The sequence below is a fragment of the Thamnophis elegans genome, chromosome 17 (genome assembly GCF_009769535.1).
Source record: "Thamnophis elegans isolate rThaEle1 chromosome 17, rThaEle1.pri, whole genome shotgun sequence".
Taxonomy (NCBI): Eukaryota; Metazoa; Chordata; class Lepidosauria; order Squamata; family Colubridae; genus Thamnophis; species Thamnophis elegans.
In genome coordinates, this window is record NC_045557.1 from 15,110,313 (window position 1) to 15,116,312 (window position 6,000).

At 45.2% G+C, this 6,000-nt stretch overlaps 1 pseudogene; it reads right to left on the reverse strand.

Moving 5' to 3' along the window:
• Positions 1 to 5,212: 5,212 nt before the first annotated feature.
• LOC116520193 lies at positions 5,213 to 5,782 on the reverse strand (annotated as a pseudogene).
• Positions 5,783 to 6,000: the final 218 nt, after the last annotated feature.

Here is a 6,000-nt window from a genome sequence, read left to right on the forward strand (position 1 = left end):
AGGAAGGGAAGGAAGAAAAATAGCCAGAATAGCAGAATAACAGAGTTGGAAGGGGCCTTGAAGGTCTTCTAGTCCAGCCCCTTGCTCAAGCCGGAGAAAGGACCATTTCAGATAAATTATAATCTTTTTCTTCCTCCAGATTGCAGCTTTCATCTGAATTCAACTGAAATAAATCTGAATTTAAACTGACGGTGGTATGTTAAAATCTTCCGGTTTTGATGTGCATCGGAACAGCCGCTTATCGATGATAAACAGCTGCGTCCCATTCAATAACTCAGGGGTTTCCTCCCCACTTCCTTCCACCAAGATTGCAACCTTCATCGAATTCAAGCCGAAATAAATCTGAATTGAAGCTTGCCAGTCTTTGGATGCTGAGGCTGTTGGGAGCAACCCAAGCAACTCTCCTCGGCTGGGAGGTCCGATCGGAGGAGTCTTCAGTAGCTCGGAGAGCCAAGTGAATTGAGGAAGCAGAAGCTTTGGAGAATTTATAAAGCAGCCGCTGAATATCCCTTGGCATCGAGTTTTTCTTTATTTGATGTTTGTGCGGCCTTTCTGGCATTACTCACAGCCGCAGGGCTAAACCAGGATTGGGAAGGAGGTTAATTATCTGCCATTCACCCAGAGATAAGGGCTTTGTTGCCTTATCAGATCTGGGTTGATTCCCCCCCTCCTCCCCTCCTCTTCCTCTGGAGGAGGAGGAGGAGGAACGGCATTTCTAGAGTCCCTCTACTCGAAAAGCAGAAAAGAAAATGGAAATAATGAGAATGCGTGGAGTTCTCGACTTGTGGCAAGTCCTTACTGACAGTTTTACGTTAGCATTGGCTGCTGGGCTTCTATGTGACCCAAAGAGTTGTGGTCTTACTAAGGCTGTTTTAATCTTTAGTGGTCGCTTCTGTGCACCTTAAAAACTGACAGTTTTAATTCAAGCCTAAACTTAAATTCTGATTTTTCCAGCCCAAATGAAGGTTGCAAACTTCAAAGAAGGAAATTCAATTTTAAAAAGAATTGGGTTATTGGCAGGGGCTTCAACTGAATGGCTGTTTTCTCCATTGTTCCCAGAATAATAATCTTTGCTGATTATTTCTAGATTTACACATTGGGAGAAACCACAAAGAATTGGCAAAAAAAAATCATCCTGCTTGGGAATAGATTGCTTCATTCAGGTTTATGGATTTAGGAGCTGGTGATTGGCCTCACCTGAATTATAGTACTAACAATAAAAACTTGGCTCACTTGTTAGGGAACATATCTTCATATCCAGTTATATTACAATAATATCCTGATATCTGTCACACTGCTAAAATAATAATCCAACCTGTATAATTCTGGTATTAATACACATCATTGAAATATAGTCATAAAATTATTTTACTCTATTTTCCCTATCCTTTATCTTACCGCTTCCGATCCTTTAATCTTATTTAATCTATTTATTTATTCTATTACTCTCTACTTACTCTACTCTATCTACTCTACTCTACTCTACTCTACTCTACTCTACTCTACTCAATTCCTTTGTATTCTATTCCCATTCTATTCTATTCTATTCCCACCATGCCTGGTCCCACAACCTTCAATCCCTTTAAAGAGCCAAGGATCCACCAAAGCGTGACTTGATTAATTAAATCAAACACAAATACAATAGCAGAGTTGGAAGGGACCTTGGAGGTCTTCTAGTCCAACCCCCTGCCTAGGCAGGAAACCCTATACCGTTTCAGACAAATGGATATCCAACCTCTTCTTTTTTTTCTTTTTTTTCCGGTTCAAAAGTTTTATTTTCTTTAAAACAAACATTTCATCATTCCTCAATCAGTAAGGCATTAGAGTACAATTTTTTTGTGTGTCAAAATAGTTCTAGTTTACCACCAAATTCTTGTCTAGCCTAATGTATACCCCTCCTCCACCTCCCCCCAACCCCCTCCTCCTTCACCATCCCCGACTTCCCAGAACCCGTACACAGTATGGATTTTTAACAAACACAGTCTAAAATCTATTGAGAAAAAAGAAATAAAGAAATTAATGACATCTCTACGTTGATCTTAGCTTCTTCTTGCTGAGCTAACTTTAAACAATTGAAATCATTCCTGATCTTAAGCATAGGCTAACTGGAATTTCTTGGTCCCGTATTTATTTTGTGTATAGTCAATCCATTTTTTCCAGTCTCGTTTATATCTCTCATTTGAGTGATCTTTAAGATATGCCGATATTTTAGCCATCTCGGCTAAGTTTGTGACTTTCAATGTCCATTCTTGGGTTGTAGGCAGGTCTTCCTTCTTCCAGTATTGCGCCACCAACAGTCTTGCTGCCGTTATTAGGTGCAGAATCAAGTTGGTCTCTACCACTGTAAAGTCAGTACATATACCTAGTAAGAATAACTGAGGAGTAAACTTTATCCTTCTTTTAAAGATATTTTGCATAATCCACATATTTTTATCCAAAATGCCTTAACCTTTTGGCAGGTCCACCATATATGAAAATATGTAGCATCGAGAGAACCACACCTCCAACATTTAGGCTGTACATTCGGATACATAGAAGCCAGCTTTTTAGGATCTAAATGCCATCTATAGAACATCTTATAAAAATTTTCTTCAGGTTTTGAGCTTGTGTAAATTTCATTTCTTACCCAGATTCTTTCCCATGTATCCAACATTATTGGTTCTTCAATATTTTGAGCCCACTTTATCATACAATTTTAACTAATTCTGTTCCGAATCCATCTGTATTAATACATATATCCTCTTTATATGCATTAAGCTTTGATCTCTTATTTGTTTAAACGATTATCCTCAACTTGGATAAAACCAATTTTTTGATCTATTTTCCACCTGGCCTGTAATTGCCCATACTGGAACCATTTGAACTACCTTCTCCTCTTTTAATACCTCCAAAGATTTTAGTTGCAGTACCCCCCTTTCCAAAATGAGAAGCTGTCTATAGGTAGTTCTATCCTGTTTTTGTGCTATGTTCGTATTTTCAATTGCATGTCTAGGAATTGCCCACATGGGTATCTTGTCATTTAATTTATATTGGTATTTTTCCAGACCCGCAGTAAAGCATTTCTTAAAATATGACTTTAAACTTCTTATCCAATTTTTTTTGAATAACAGATAAGCATGCCAACCATATACCAGATCGTGTCCCTCGATATTCAGTATTCTATCATTAGTTAAATGAGTTAAATTAGTTTAATTGTCCTGCCCTCAGGTGCTTTGGAGAATAGCTTGATCCCTTTCTTTGTGGCAACCCCTGAGGTATTGGAAGCCTGCTATCATGTCTCCCTAGTCCTTCTTTCTCTTAAACTAGACCTACCCAGTTCCTGCAACCGTTCTTCATATGTTTTAGTCTCCAGTCCCTAATCCTCTTTGTTGCTCTCTCTGCACTCTTTCCAGAGTCTCCACATCTTTTCTACATCGTGGCGATCAAAACTGAATGCAGTATTCCAGTGGCCTTCCCAAGGCCTTATAAAGTGGTATTAACCCTTCACGTGATCCTCTGTTGATGCAGCCTAGAACTGTGTTGGCTTTTTTGGCAGCTGCTGCACACAGCTGGCTCCTATTTAAATGGTTGTCCACTAGGACTCCAAAATCCCTTTCACATTGCTACTATTGAGCAAGGTACCACCTATACTGTACCTGTGCATTTGGTTTTTCTTGCCTAAATGTAGAACCTACTCTTTTCACTGAATTTCATTTTGTTAGATAGTGCCCAATGTTCAAGTTTGTCAAGATCCTTCTGTATCTTAGCCTGTCTTCTGGAGTGTTGGCTATTCCTGCCAGCTTGGTGTCATCTGCAAATTTGAGGAGTTCCCCATTTATTCCCTCATCTAATCATCGATGAAGATGTTGAAGAGTCCTGGGCCCAAAACAGAGCCTTGGGGTACTTTAATCCAGAATTAATTGAAAGCCCTGATTTTTTCCATTTTATGATGACCGACGGGCTATATTTCAACCTGTCGAAAAGGACATTTTTATCTATGGGCATCCAAATCTGATTTAATCATCCAACAGGAGTCTGATTTAATAGCATTTAATGGCCTCCAGAATTCCGAGATTATTCTTGGTAGGAAAAGTACAGGTAATTTTTCCCGCGTCCCGCGCCATTCCCAAAGATCCCGCGTAATTTTGGCGCCTTCTTTGACTCGCTCCACCGCCAATCCATTGCTGCTCGCATGGGCGGGGTAGCGTAGTGAGTGAGCAGGCGGATGGGCGGGGGAGCGAGCTCGCCTTTCCAGCTCCACATCCGGATAAGCCGTGGGAAAGCCTCCACGAAAAGAGCCACCTGGGCCGCCGCTTCTTCTCCGAACTCAGATTGAGTGACAGGGGGGCGAGTGAGCGGGCGGATGGTGGTGGGATCGCCGCCGCTACACTGCAGCTGACTCACCCGGGCCGGGCGGGCTGGGAGGCTTTGGACGTCCGGGCGGGAAGAGCGTGGAGGATGGCAGAGCGGCGCTTGATGCGACTCTGCTACTTCTGCTGGAGCAGCCCCTAGATAGGGAAGGCAGGTGGCGGTGCGCAGCAAGGGAGTGCAAGCGGCGGATCCCGGGCTCATATGCACCCACCGGGACGGAGCATGCTCTCGATCGCTCCAGCCCTGCCTGCCAGCACGCTAAATAGCCGGCATGACTTTGAAGTGCTGGCTTGCTGCTTGCCTTCCATGTCGGCGGCGCAGAAGGCAATCCAGCCATTCAAAGTCATGCCGGCAGTTTAGAACTCGGCCGCCATTCAGCAAAACATGTTTCGCTGAATGGCGGCCGAGGGGCATGCTAAAGTGCCAGCATGACTTTGAAGGACTGGCTTGCCCCTTGCCTTCCACATCGGCCCGCGCGGAAGGCAATCCAGCCCTTCAAAGTCATGCCGGCAGTTTAGAACTCGGCCGCCGTTCAGCGAAACATGTTTCGCTGAAGGCGGCTGAGGGGCCGGCATGACTTTGAAAAGCTGGCTTGCCGCTTGCCTTCCACGTCGGCCGCGGAAGGCAATCCAGCCCTTCAAAGTCATGCCGGCAGTTTAGAACTCGGCCGCCGTTCAGCGAAACATGTTTCGCTGAACGGCGGCTGAGGGGCCGGCATGACTTTGAAAAGCTGGCTTGCCGCTTGCCTTCCACGTCGGCCCGCGCGGAAGGCAATCCAGCCCTTCAAAGTCATGCCGGCAGTTTAGAACTCAGCCGCCATTTAGCGAAACATGTTGGGTGGGAGACAAGAAGCGGGCAGGCTTTATGCGGCCGGCATGGAGGTGGCATTCGGCTCCGTCTGAACTCAGGTGCTGTTGTTGGCTTGAGAACCGCTCTCTTCGGTTCGCGAGGACGTGGTTTCGTCTATTTCGGCAAATGCGGTGACGCTAACTGCGCCGACAGAAGCTACTGGTTGGCGTGGGAGGACCCGGCTGTCTTGCCTCCACGGCTTTCGTTGACGCCGCCACTACTGGTGCTGCTTGTGCAAGGGGGGATTCGGGACAGGACAAGGAGCAGCTGAACGCCTCTCTTAACCTGCTTTCGAGCGCTGCCTGGGCAGAAAAGACGCGAGAGGTCTCCCCAACCGCTCCAAATTGGCTGGAGGAGGAGGAGGAGGAGGTGGTGGCTGATCCGCTGATGCTCAGATCCATTCCATTGTATTTGTATCCCCCATAAGAGCCGGCGTCCATGTTGCCTGGATCTCTATAGGATCCATCCATGGATCTGCCGGCCCCATAATTTAACAGCTGATAGTCTGGGGCATTAGGGTAGCGTCCTGAGAACGAATGTACAAAGTAATAACTCATGTGGGTTTATATCTTGGAGGGCTTGATTTGTGGGTTTGTGGTGGTTATAGCCCCCATGCTTGAGAATTTATGATGTATTAATGAGTTATAGTGGCAGTGCCTCCCCCTCTCCCTCCTCAGCTAGGAACACCTCAGCTGGGCAGGCAGGGGTGCTCGGCTTTGCCAGCTTCAGCTCAGCCGCAGCGTAGGTCAGCAAATTTTAAGAGGCACTTGTCTAAAATGGATAGGATCTCCTGCTTGAGGA